Source organism: Suricata suricatta, chromosome 9 (genome assembly GCF_006229205.1).
Source record: "Suricata suricatta isolate VVHF042 chromosome 9, meerkat_22Aug2017_6uvM2_HiC, whole genome shotgun sequence".
Classification (NCBI taxonomy): domain Eukaryota; kingdom Metazoa; phylum Chordata; class Mammalia; order Carnivora; family Herpestidae; genus Suricata; species Suricata suricatta.
In genome coordinates this window covers 95,844,882-95,859,092 of record NC_043708.1, presented here as the reverse complement: position 1 = coordinate 95,859,092, position 14,211 = coordinate 95,844,882, and the positions used below count along the sequence as shown (strand labels likewise).

Here is a 14,211-nt window from a genome sequence, read left to right as displayed (position 1 = left end):
AAACCCCTCCTCGTTGGTTCCGACACACGTAGTTCAGTTCATTCCATGCACCTTCTCTGCTACCACCATCTTGACTGTGAGAATGTATTTAAAAAGTAATAGGTTTTGTGACACTCACAGGACAAGGTCGGAATGCCAGCCTCAGGTGAGCCATGCACCTGTTGGTACTGTATTAACTTACTGGATGCATCATGGGCTAAAATCTTCAAGGAAGACAGAGGCATTTCCATAGGGCTTCGTGCCCCTGTCTGGGAGGCTGCGGCTCAGAAGGCTATGTCTGGAGCTTGAAACCCTTCCAGCCAGATAGGGGACTGGTGTCAGTGGTTGGAATTCTTCATGTAATTTCTATAAAGAGTTTGTTTAGGTTTAATGCGTTTTTCATGCTGGTTTCCACAAAAATTGCATGGATGGAGTAGGTGTGGTCCTTAGCGTCTCTCTCCATGATTTCTCTGACACTGATAAGATCACACTGATTTCCTGCAATGGCAACCACAATACTGGGCGGGCCGTGCTGCCTCAGCTTTCACCCAGTTCTTTTAATGGTCAAAATGTCTATTCTTTTGTGATACCATAAACAACTATACCTGCAGCCAACCCTAGGTAGTACATGGGTGCTAAGGCATAGAATCATTCTTGTCCAACTGTGCCCCAGATTAGGAGTTTGTGTAGCTCGTTTTGGTACTGGACAATCTTGGTCATAAAAGATGTTCCTATTGTTGGTTTGATGTTCGGATCAAAACTGTCTTGCATGAACTGCCACAATGCAGGTGGAGTGATAACGAGTGATTGGGAGGCTTCCTTGATTGAGGGTGATGGAAGTTGGTTTTTTGGTGGATGTAATTTGTAAGCTAAGACCTGAATTAGCTGTGGGAAAGTCTGACAGGAAAGCATCCTAAGTAAAAGGTGGAAGAAATCCTAAGGCTCTAAAAGGAGAAGGAGTTCAGCATGTCTAAATAACAAAAGGCCAAGGCTAGATCTTGCAGGGTTTTGTAGACTAGGATATGGAGTTTGAATTTTATTCCAAGAGAAATGGGAAGCTGTCCATTGTGGGCAGCCGCTAGGATGCCTCCCAATGCTCCTGTCCTTAAAGAATCCCTTCCCATTGAATGTGGAATGGACTTATGGACTTATTTCTAACAAATAGAATATGGTAAAAAAAAAAAAAAAAAAAAAAAAGTAATTCTAATTGTAAAAGTGATGGGTTGTCCCTTCAAGGTTAGGCTGTAAAAGAGTTGAATGGCTATTTCACCAAAGGTGTACAAATGAAAAAATAAGTACATCAAAGGTGAGCAGTGTTATTACCCAGTAAGAAAATGCAAATTAAAAATACAGTGGGCCACAAATTAAAAATACAGTGGGCCACTATAACACCACTATCAGAACATCTGAAATTAGGAAGACTGACCATACCAAGTGTTGGAAAGGATATGAGACAGCTGGAACTCGCATACACTGCTAATAAGAATGTAAAATAATACAGCTACTGTGGAAAACAACTTGGTCGTTTCTAAAAACCTACCACATAACCCAGCCATTCCTCTGCTAGTTACTTACCCAAGAGAAATGAAAGCATGTGTCTGTCTGAAGACTTACACATAAATGTTGACAGCAGCTTTATTTGTAATGGCCAGAAAAATGGAAACAGCCCAATGACCATCACTAGGTGAATGGATAAACAAATGGTATATGTCCATACAACTGAATATTGTCATAATGCAGCAACTTCAATGACTCTGAATTATCCTTAGTGAAAGAAGCCAAGAAAAGCACATACTGTACAATTCCTTTTATATAAAACTCTAAAAGATGCAAACTAATTTTCAGTGACTTGAAAGCGGATCAGTGACTGCCTGATGATGGCGGGACAGCAGGGAAAGATTATGAAGGGACGCTAGAAATCTTTGGGGGTGATTAAGTTCTTTATCTTGATTGTCGCGATGGTTATGTGAATTCTATTTATTTGAGAAGTCCCAACTTATCCCACTGTACACTTAAAGTATGTCGGGTGCATTCCATGTTTGTTACACCCCCAGTGAAGCTGCTAAATGTACCCAATCTAGCTCCCACCCTCTTCTAGGTCTTCAAGGATAGACCTCTGAAAAGACCGGTCACACTCTATTAATTCGCATCTTCACCCCTCTGACCAGTGCCACACAAACCCTCTCATGTTTGTCACACCTAAGGTGCGAGCTATAGTCTCTTTCCTCTCTGCTCCCTCTGACCTCGTGACCACTGCCTCATTCCTAAAACTCTCTGCTAACATAAGTCCTGTGCCACCAATGTCCCCAGGATTTTCAAACTCTGGAGGCTTTTGCTCTAAGGCTAGAATTAGAGCCAGGGTCAGGACCTTAACACTTGAATGTCCCAAATGTTTCTCAAGTTCAGCTTATCTAAAACTGAAGTTAATGTTCCTTCTCCTAACCCACTCTTCCTACTTGAAAATTCCCACTGTTTAATGGCATCACTGTCCACCTAGTTGCCCAGGCTAGAAACTTAGGTATTCATCTCCAACTGCTCTTCAGCCCAACAGACTAAGTACCTTTTCCTTCAGATATTCTCCTTCTTTCCACCTCTTTGGACACCTACCCACACAGATAGCATTGCTTCCAGTGCCTTAGACCACTACCTTGAGCAAGCTACTGTAACAGCTCCTAAAAGGTCTCCCTATCCTGGTCTAATCTGTCCTTTGCTTGTAAATGTTGTCAGAGAGCTATCTTCCTTAAAAAAAATCTAATCTTGCAGGGTGCCTGGGTGGCTCAGTAGGTTAAGCATCTGATTTCAGCTCAAGTCACTATCTTGCAGATCCTTGAGTTTGAGCTCCACATGTGACTCTATGCTGTAAACTCAGAGCCTGGAGCCTGCTTGGGATTCTGTGTTGCTCTGTCTCTACCCCTTTCCCATTTGTTCATTCTCTGTCTGTCTCTCTCTCTCTCTCTCTCTCTCTCTCAAAAATAAACATTAAGAAAATCTAATTTTCTTCCTTCACTTGGAGGACTGGTGTGGAAAACACTAATGTCAATGTAGCAAAGACTAGAAGTGTTGAGTTCGACACTTTTTGGCCTCTGAGCTCACATATGGTCCTTCTACCAGGTTGGTATCGTGGGAGGGTGTGGGGGAGAGTGTTGTGGGGAAACGTGGAAACATGCCCAATCTCTGTGTGCCTAGAATTAACGCTGTGTGGTCACAGTGGCAGTGGTGTCTGATAGCGTAAATGACAAATTCAGCCCAACTCCTGCCAAATGGTAGGAACTTGGGAAGCAGAATGATGGTTAGTGGGAGGTCAGTCCCCCCAAAAATGGAGAGGACAGGCTGATATTTGAACCAGACAGTTATTGAGAATAATCATCAAAAAAGAAATGTGTGAAGAGTGATTAATTTTGTGTCAGCTGCCTAGGTCATGGTGCCCAGAGAGTTGATCAAACATTATTCTAGAGTTTTCTGTGAAGGTGTTTTTTTGGCTGAGATTAACATTCACATCAGTGAACTTTAAGTAAAGCAAATTCCTCCCCATACTGTGGGTGGGCCTCGTTCTACCACTTGGCACCTTTAACAGAACAAAGACTGACCTCGGCTACGCAAGAAGGAATTCTGCCATCAGACAGCCTTCAGACTTGAACAGCAGCAGACTTTGCCTGGCTCTCCAGCCTGCTGCCTACCTCCAGGGATAAATCAAATGAGCTGAATCTCTTTCTCTGGGATTCATTTTAAAGAATTGGCTCACATGATTGTCTATGTAGACACACACACACACACACACATCTTACTGCATCAGTTATTCTGAACCCTGATTCAGAGCCTGATAGAATCAATGTGTTAGGAAAATCAAGGCTCCATCACCGCCAGACTTGAGGGAAAGGAGGCTGACTGAAGAGAGTGAAGGCTAGCCTTTGCTCTGCCCCTGCCGTGTGCTGGGCATAAGGAGAAGACACCGGAAGCAAGACTCCTAAACACGTTTAAACCAAATTCTATTTTCTTTCATGGTTTTTTCCAAGCGTTCATTGGGAATGGAACAGGCCAAACCGTCAAATCATCACAGCCATAGCTAATGAAAAATTAATAATGGTAAACGTTAGACTTCATTGAACAGTACCATTGTTCATTGTACCATTTCCAAACCTGATGTAGTCAGTCCCCCACCTTTTTTCTCAGGGGGGCAAAGTGGTAGGGACTAGCCCCACCTTACAGGAGACACGAGTACCAGGACCTCATGACGTTCTTGCCCTGCTACCCCATCCATCTGTCCCTCCACACAGAACTTGACAAATAACCAGCAGGAGTCTGGCCGGTTAGGGAAGAGAAAGAAGGGACCAGGGAATTGGAATGGGGCATGAGGAAAGCAGAGTGAAAAAAGGTTAAGAAAGGAAGTGGTAAAGAGGGAGACAGAACAGTGGGAGGGGCAGTAGGGATAAGGTTTCTCGGCGCAGAAACGAGACACAGAAAGCTTCGTGGGAAGTCTTATGCTGAGAAGTCACAGATAAATTCTTCATTTCCCTTACAGCTCTAAAATTCTATACTACAAACTGTCACATTTCCCCTTCTTTGTATTTTCCTGTGATCGCACGGCAAAAAAAGGTTTTCCTCGGCTACCCCAGGGTTTAGGCTGTAAAGTGCATGTACTCCACGCCAGAAGTAAATTCCTGCATTAGTTACCCAAACTGTTTGAAATGAGGAACCAAAATTTTCAACTCCTATCTCCCTCTTTATCAGCAAATAGTAATTTAAAGCCATTTACCGGGGCTGTGGTTCCCTGTAACAGACTGTGGCCTATTAAAATTAATCCTGATAGAGGATCATTGCTGCTTTCTCTAAGCACATTCAGGACACTGGTTTATGAACAGGATGAACAGACAGCCCATCCCAGAGGGCTTGAGGGAGGAAGCACGTTAAAATGGACGCCTGCCTCTTTGTTTGCTCAGCTGCTTGGAAAAACTAAAACAGAGGGAAATGGGATTAATCAAGGGGGTAGTTGCCCATGGAAAAAAAAAAAAAAAGGAAGACTCTGGTGAGAAAATCCCAGCCAAATAAGGTTCAAGTTGAAGGGAAAGAATTCTGTTCTCTTCAGACTTTCACATGGCTGAATGTTACTTGGTGACAAATCTTGCGTTTCTGATCACCACAGCATTTTATGATCTTTACGATAGTGTGGGGAGAAATATTTTAAGGAAAAGAATAATTGAATGTCCAATTCTCTAAAAGTTCATATAATTTTACTTTTAAGTAGCAAATTTAATGAAGATTACTGGTTAGATAAGTGATTGTGACTGAATAACCTTTGATTTTTCATATGAATAAACTCACCAACCAGAAAAGTTCTTGAAAGATCACAAGTGATTTGTTACAGACTGCCTAGATGTAGCTGAGGCCTCTCTTCTCAGTTTAGAGAAAGAATCTCTTCAGAATCAAGACAGGCTTTTGACCTAAAATACCTTCCCCTCCCCTTGACTTATTCCATTCCAGTCCGTGATACACACTGACTGAAATTCCAGCAAGAAGATTACTAGGTTAACAAGGATCTTCGAGACCATAGATATTTCTAAGAAGGTTGTGGCCTACCAATCATTTACACATGAATATGAATTGGTTCCAAATGGCTATCTGACCTAAGGTAATAACCTATACTAAAAGAGTGGAGTTTGATGGGAGGGAAACAGAAAATTGAGAATTTTGAGCAGTTGGAGAGTAGACCAAAGAGTATTACAACAGGGTTTGCATCGCAGGAAGACCCGAGAGGACCTCCTATCCAAGATTTGGAGAATCTGTAGAGCAGGCAAAGGAGGAGACTGTCGAAACAAAACTTTGCTTGGGACGGGTTCAGATTGCATGCTGGAAGGCAGATCTCCTATATGTAAATGAACCTTGTCTAAGACTTCTCATGAAAAATTGAGTACGTTGCATATCATAAGATGACATAAGTGTTATTTCATCAAAAATACACGCGGATAAATATGCTGATGCTTCTTTTGTGCTCAAGGAAAGTGTTTGTCACATATATTTATCAGAAAACGGAAAAGGAGAGTAAGGGAGGTAATTTGCTAAGTCACTTAAGGGTGAGATGTCTCCTTCCCCTCCCGCCAGGGAGGGAGTTCAGAGTTGTGCTCTTCGTGGAGGGAAAGAGAACCGGGCCTCGCCTACGGCCTTAGCACACCGTGTATCTCACTCTCTGCAGTCTGAGGTCTGTCAGAGGCTGTGAAATAAAGAAACTGGTGACCAGCAGCAGGATGGGGTTGGAGAAAGCCGACTACCCCTCTTCTCTCACTGGACCCGCTTGCACAAAAAAGAACACCGCTCTGGAAAACTTGAGCTAGGGGAAGTTAGGGGGAGGTGCAAGGGATGCCCATGAAATATAGAGTTGGGAGAATTATTAAAAAAAAAAAAAACCAAGTCCTTGATTTTTCTCCCCCAAAACTTTGGAGGAAAGAACAGTCCAGCATAGTATGAAGGACAATAAAGGTGATCCAGATTGGAAAATTGAGGGGGTGGTTGTCCATGTCCAGCACTGTTTTTACAGGGAGACAGTTTATATACCACTAACGTGTGGCCACTCAATTTCTCTGGACCTCCGTCCTCTCCTGTTTAAAATGAGGATTTTGAACCAGACAAACTCCAAGATGCCTTTCAACGCTTAAATTATATGATTCTAGGATGATTAATGTTTTAATACATTCTTTGGCAACATCTGCATCTATTTAAGCTCATAAATGTTAAGAAATACTTGGTATGCAGTAAACCAGGAAGCAGGTAGCTCCCTGTAAATAAATACTCCTCCAACATTGGTGATACTTCAGGTCTTATCAACCCTTGCTGTACTCCCATACTTGCCCATATCTTATGGAACTGGATAATGTTTTCCATCACCTAGAATTCTTGAGCTTAATTTAATTTTTATATCTAGTGGATGACAGCTCTGAGTAATTTAAGGTTCTTTTATAAGGTTTAAAGAAAATCCTGAAGAAGACAAAAAACCACAATGAAAGATGTGAGAGGAACATCATTTCAAGCAGACAAGAGAAAAAGGTGGTTTGAAGGACTTTAATTTTTTTTCTGTGCATTATAAAAAAAAATGTAAATAAAGGGTTGCAAATTATGGGTCTTTGGTCACATTCAATTTACAAATGGAATTTTTTTTTTTCAGGACTGGGTTTTTTTAAATCAGGAATTTGAGTGATTTTAAGATGGGCATGTACTTATTGTCTGGGTGAGCGTCCGGTCAGCCAGCCACTCACTTCATTACTCTACACCAGACCCTTTCCCGCTCTGTGCAGATCCTGGGCACCATGGCATTTAAGTTTGGGTATGTCGGGAGTAGAAATGAGAAATTTTGCCCAACGTTTTTTTGTTGTTTTTTTTTTTTTTTCTTCTGAAAGGCTGCAGTAAATCCGATGGAAACTTCCTAGGTCACTAGTACAGGATACATACCTGTTATATGAAAGTGTTCTTTACCTCTGAATCTGTTTCCCTAACATCTTCTGTGTTTTAAGAATCCCCACAAGTGAGTCTCAGATAATCTATAGACTAAGCGTCTCGCCAGATTACAAATTTCATTAAGATTACAGGGTTTTGGGGTGCCTGGGTGGCTCAGTCGGTTAGGCGTCCAGCTTCGGCTCAGGTCATGATCTCACGGTTTGTGGGTTCAAGCCATGCGTCAGGCTCTGTGCTGACAGCTAGCTCAGAGCCTGGAGCCTGCTTCGGATTCTATGTCTCCCTCTATCTCTGACCTCCCCTGCTCGCACTGTCTCTGTCTCTCAAAAGTAAATAAAAACCATAAAAATTAAAAAAGATTACAGGGTTTTATTTTCTCTAGAATTAAGTATAAAAAGTGAATTTTAACTAAAGACTCAGCTTTTTCTGGGAGGAAATCAGTTTTCTTGTTGTACAGTTAGACTAATCAGTGCTAGAATCAAAAGTTTATAACTGTTATTTTGAACATTTCCTAAAGAACTGTTTGTAAGCATCTCAATACATAGTCCTTGCTACAAAACTAGCTACAACATTTTTTAAATTTTAAGAAAAGATATTTTAGAAGGTCAAAGAAAATTAGGAATCTTTATGATCACTGTGGAAACATTAGCATCTTTATGACTATATTTTCTATTTTTAATTCCATATGGAGGATTTGGGGACCAAAAACAAGGTTAACTTGAGATAGCCCTAATTTCCTTCCCCAGCCCCAAACAATGTTTAAATAAATTTGTGGGTACCATAAAGTCATTTTATTTTAGGGTTGGGCCACAAAGTGACCAGTTAAGTTTTTTTTCAGGCTGAATGTGTTTTGTTTAGAAGGGTGGCAAGTTAAGAGGAAAGGAGAGAATTAAAATATTTGCAAGATGTCATTAATCTCCAGCAAGAGCCTAGAATTTTTCTTTTGTTTTTTTCCCCCCTCTTCATTTCAGAACTAATCCAGCTTTCTGTTACTTGGCTCAGAAAAGTCTTAAATCTGTAACAAGAGAGTAACTTCCTGTTCTCAGGAGTATGGCTGCCAAAGAAAACATTTACAAGAAAAGTCCCAGGGCCAAAAAATTGCCTACTAATTATTTCTTGACCCCCCTCCTACCCCTAATTCAGGAAGGTGAATGCTGTAAATGCTGTATGTTAAAACTCAAAAGTATGTGTTGAAAAATTAAGAGAAAACCCCTAAGAACTGTTGGCTGTTTATTTATATTTTATTGCATTCAAATTACATGGGTTTTATGGCCCTTGGGCACAAATTAATGTATCTTATATCTTGTTCAGAATTCCACAAAGATTATAGTATGCCTTTATCAAAACACATGATGGCGGTTGTTACCGGGTACCTTCCCAACTGAAGGGGAGAAGCAGCCTGAACATTCCGGACCTGACCCGCACTGCCAGCTAAACGGTGATGTTGCTCCAATTGGCCTGACTCAGCAGTGAGGTCCTGGTGCTCTCCTTGGTGATCCGTCTTATTTGGTGCAATGCCAATCAAATTCCCAGCAGTCTTTGGTAGAAATGGACAGAGTGTAAAACTCAGAGAAAATGCGAAGGACCCAGAATACCCTAAACAACTTAGAAAAGAGTGTAGGCTTGCTATCAAGATGGCAAATAGATCAACATAACAAAGTAGTGAGTATATATATTGACCAATGCAAATGTTGCCAATTGATTCTTTTTTTTTTTATTAATAGTTTATTACCAAGTTGGCTTCCATATAACACCCAGTGCTCTTTCCCACAAGTGCCCTCCTCCATGACCATCAGCCCCCCTTCTACTTCCCCCCTCCCTCTTCAGCCCTCAGTTTGTTCTCAGCATTCAAAAATCTCTCATGATTTGCCTCACACCCTCTCCCCAACTCTTTTCTCCCTCTTTACCATTCCCATGGTCTCCTATTAGGTCTCTCCTGTTAGACCTATGAGTGACAAAATATGGTATCTGTCCTTCTCTGCCTGACTTATTTCGCTTAGTATGATTCCCTTTAGGTCCATCCATTTTGCTACAAATGGCCAAATTTCATTCTTTCTCATTGCCATGTAGTATTCCATTGTGTGTGTGTGTGTGTGTGTGTGTGTGTACACACACACACACACACACACACACACACTATATCTTCTTGATCCATTCATCAGTTGATGGACATTTAGGCTCTTTCTGTGATTTGGCTATTGTTGAAAGTGCCGCTGTGAACATTGGAGTACATGTGCCTCTGTGCATCAGCACTTCTGTAGCACTTGGGTAGATCCCCAGCAGTGCTATTGCTGGGTCAAAAGGGAATTCTACTGATAGTTTTTTTTGAGGAACCTCCACACTGTTTTTTAGAGCGACTGCACCAATTTACATTCCCACCAGTGTACGAGGGTGCCCGTTTCTCCACATGCTCGCCAGCATCTATAGCCTCTTGATTTGTTCATTTTAGCCACTCTGACCCACATGAGATGGTATCTCAGTGTGGTTTTGATCTGTATTTCCCTGATGCTGAGTGATGCTGAGCATCATTTCATGTGCCTGTTGGCCATCTGGATGTCCTCTTTGAAGAAGTGTCTGTTCAAGTCCTCTGCCCATTTCTTCATGGGATTATTCGTTTTTTTGGGTATGGAGTTTGGTGAGTTCCTTGTAGATTTTGGATACTAGCCCTTTATCTGATATGTCATTTGCAACTATCTTTTCTCATTCAGTGGGTTGCCTATTAGTTTTCTTGATTGTTTCCTTAGCAGTGCAGAAGCTTTTTATCTTGATGAGCTTTTAATCCCAATAGTTCATTTTGTTCTTGATTCCCTTGCCTTTGGGGATGTGTCAAGTAGGAAATTGCTGTGGTTTAGGTCAAGAAGGCCATTTCCTGCTTTCTTCTCTAGGGTTTTGATAGTTTCCTGTCTCACATTCAGGTCCTTCAGCCATTTTGAGTTTATTTTTGTGTATGGGGTAAGAAAGTGGTCTAGTTTCATTTTTCTGCATGTTGCTGTCCAGTTCTCCCAGCACCACCTGCTAAAGAGGTAGTCTTTTTTCCATCGGATACTTTTTTCTGCTTTGTCAAAGGTTTGTGGGTCCAGTTCTGGGTTCTTTATTCAATTCCATTGGTCTATGTGTCTGTTTTTGTGCCAATGCCATACTGTCTTGATGATGACAGCTTTGTAGCAGAGGCTAAAGTCAGGGATTGTGATGCCTCCCATTTTGGTTTTCTTCAATATTACTTTGGCTACTTGGGTTTTTTGAGGTTCCATGTGAATTTTAGGATAGTTTTGTTCTAGCTTTGAGAAGAATGCTGGTGCAATTTTGATGGGGATGGCATTGAATGTGTAGTGCTTTGGGTAATACTGACATTTTCACAATGTTTATTCTTCAGATCCATGAGCATGGAATGTTTTTCCATTTCCTTGTGTCTTCAATTTCCTTCATAAGTCTTCTATAGTTTTCAGCATATAGGTTTTTTACATCTTTGGTTAGGTTTATTCCTAGGTATTTTATGATTTTTCATGCAATTGTGAAATGGAATCTGTTTCTTGATTTCTCTTTCTATTGCTTCATTTTTGGTATAATGTAATTGGTTGCATTCTTATGCAACCAATTTCTGTACATTTACTTTGTACCCTGCAACTTTACTGAATTCACTGATCAGTTTTAGAAGGCTTCTGGTGGAGTCTGCCGGGTTTTCCATGTAGAGTATCATGTCATCTGCGAAAAGGGAAAGTTTGACTTCTTACTTGCCAATTCTGATGCCTTTTATTTCCTTTTGTTGTCTGATTGCTCATGCTAGGACTTCCAGCACTGTGTTAAACAGCAGTGGTGAGAGTGGACACCCCTGTCGTGTTCCTGATCTCAGGAGGAAAGCTCTGTTTTTCCCCAGGGAGGATGATATTAGCTGTGGGCTTTCCATAAATTGCTTTAATAATGTTTAAGTTTCTTCTATGCCAATTTTCTCAAGGGTTTTTATTAAGAATGGATGTTGTACTTTGTCAAATGCTTTTTCTGCGTCTATCAACAGGATCATATGGTTTTTATCTTTTATTAATGTGATGTATCACATTGAAGGATTTGCAAATACTGAATCAGCCCTGTAACCCAGGAATGAATCCCACTTGATCATGATGGATAATTCATTTTATGTGCCATTGAATTCAATTTGCTAGTATCTTGTCAAGTATTTTGCATCTGTATTCATTAAGGATATTGGTCTGGGGTTCTCTTTTTTTGGGGGGGGGGTCTCTGGTTTAGGAATTACAGTGATATTTGCTTTGTAGAATGAATCCGGAAGTCTTCCTTCCATTTCTATTTTTTGGAATAACTTGAGAAGGATGGGTGTTAACTCTGCTTTAGATGTCTGGGAGAGGGGCACCTGGGTGGCTCAGTTGGTTAAGCCTCTGATTTCAGCTCAGGTCAGATCTCATGTTCGTGGGTTCGAACCCCGCGTCAGGCTCTGTGCTGACAGCTAGCTCAGAGCCTGGAGCCTGCTTCCGGTTCTGTGTCTCCTCCTCTCTCTGCCCCTTCCCCTTTCATGCTCTGTCTCTCTCTGTATCAAAAATAAATAAAACATTTAAAAAATTAAAAAAAATTAAAATAAATGTCTGGTAGAACGCCCCTGGGAATCCATCCGGCGCTGGGCTTTTATTCATTGGGAGGTTTTTGATAACAGATTCAATTTCTTCACTGGTTATGGGTCTGTTCAGATTTTCTGTGTCTTCCCGTTTGAATTTTGGTAGTACATGTGTGTTTAGAAATTTGTCCATTTCTTCTAGGTTGTCCAGTTTGTTGGCATATAACTTTTCATAGTAGTCTCTGATGATTGCTTGTGTTTCCGAGGGATCTGTTATAATAGATCCATTTTCCTTCATGATTTTGTCTATTTGAGTGTTCTCTCTTTTCTTTGAGGAACCTAGCTAGAGATTTATCAATTTTGTTTATTTTTTCAAAAAACCTACTCTTGGTTTCATTGATCTGTTCAATTTTTTTTTTTTTTGGGATTCTATATTGTTTATTTCTGCCCTGATCTTTATTATTTGTCTTTTTCTGCTGGGTTTGGGGTGCTCTTGCTGCTCCCTTTCTAGTTCCAGTAGGTGCTCTGTTAGACTTTGAGTTTACCCTTTTTCTAGTTTGTTGAAATAGGGCTGGATTGCAATAAACTTTCCTCTTAGGACTGCCTTTGCTGCGTCCCAGAGAGTTTGGATTGTTGTATTTTCATTTTCATTGGTTTCCATATATTTTTAATTTCTTCTCTAATTGCCTGATTGGCCAAATCATTCTTTAGTAGGGTGGTTTTTAATCTCCACATTTTTGGAGGTTTTCCAGACTTTTCCCTGTGGTTAATTTCGAATTTCATAGCATTGTGATCTGAAAGTGTGCATGGTATGATCTCAATTCTTTTGTATTTATGGAGGGCTGTTTTATGACCCAGTATGTGATCAGTCTTGGAGAATGTGCCATGTGCACTCGAGAAGAAAGTGAGAATTCCCTAGCTTCAGGATTCAGAGTTCTAAATCTATTAATTCCTTCTCTTCCAGTGTGCCATTCAGGTACATATTTTCTTTAGGGATTTTCTGTCTGGTTGATCTATCCATTGCTGTCAGTGGAGTATTGAAGTTCCCTGCAATTAGCACATTCTTATCCATAAGATTGTGATTAGTTGTCTTATGTATTTGGGTGCTCCCAAATTCAGCGCATAGATGTTTATAACTGTTAGCTCTTCCTTATGGAGAGACCCTGTAATTATCATATAATGCCCTTCTTCATGTTTTGTTACTGCCTTTACTTTAAAGTCCAGTTTATCTGATAGAAGTATAGCTATTCCTGCTTTCTTTTGGATTCCAGTCGCATGGTAGATATTTCTCCATCTCCTTACTTTCAATCTGAAGGTGTCTTCAGGTCTAAGGTGAGTCTCTTGTAGACAGCAAATAGATGGGGTTTTTTGTTTTTTTTATCCATTCTGCTACCCTGTCATTTGAATGGAGCATTCAGTCCATTTATATTCACTGTTGTATGTGTTTAGATTCATTGTTCTCTGTAGAGCTCATGTTTGTACTGACATCTCTGGTGTCTTATATTCCATGCTGCCTTTCTTTCATAGAGTCCCTCATAGTATTTCTTGTAGGGCTGGTTTTGTGGTCATGAATTCTCTCAATTTTTGTTTACTTGGGAAAACCTTGATCTCTGCTTCTATTTTGAATGACAGGCTCACTGGATAAAGGATTATTGGCTGCATGTTTTTTCTGTTTATCACATTGAAGATTTCCTGCCATTCCTTCCTGGCCTGCCAGGTTTCAGTAGATAGGTCTGTAACCACTCTGATAGGTTTCCCTTTGTATGTTTGGGCCCTTTTATCCCTAGCTGCTTTCAGAGTTCTCTCTTTATCATTATATTTTGCCAGTTTCACTATGATATGTTGTGCCAAAGTCGATTCAGGTTACATCTTAGGGGAGTTTGATATGCTTCTTGAATTTCAATGTCTCTTTCCCCAGGTTGGAGAAATTTTCGTCAATAATTTTATCAAGCATCCCTTCAGGACCTTTTAATGGTGTCTCTTGGTTTCTCTTTTTATGCCTCTGATTAATATGTTTCCCTACTCAGTGATATTTGGAATTTTCCCCCCTGTGGGCTTTGGCTTGTTTCTTGAGATAGCCCTAAAGGAAAATAGACAGACAAACACACAGGGAACACAGCACGCAAATGTACTGACAGATCAAGTAAGCAAGCAAACCAAATGGGAAAGGAAAAAGGACAGGAAAGGAGAAGAAGAAGGGGGGGGGGGCAGAGACAGCCAAAGATAAAGGA

At 40.7% G+C, this 14,211-nt stretch overlaps 1 pseudogene; it reads right to left on the bottom strand.

Annotated features, from left to right (window-relative positions):
* Positions 1 to 205: 205 nt before the first annotated feature.
* Positions 206 to 891, bottom strand: LOC115302319 (annotated as a pseudogene).
* Between the last annotated feature and the right edge of the window lie 13,320 nt (positions 892 to 14,211).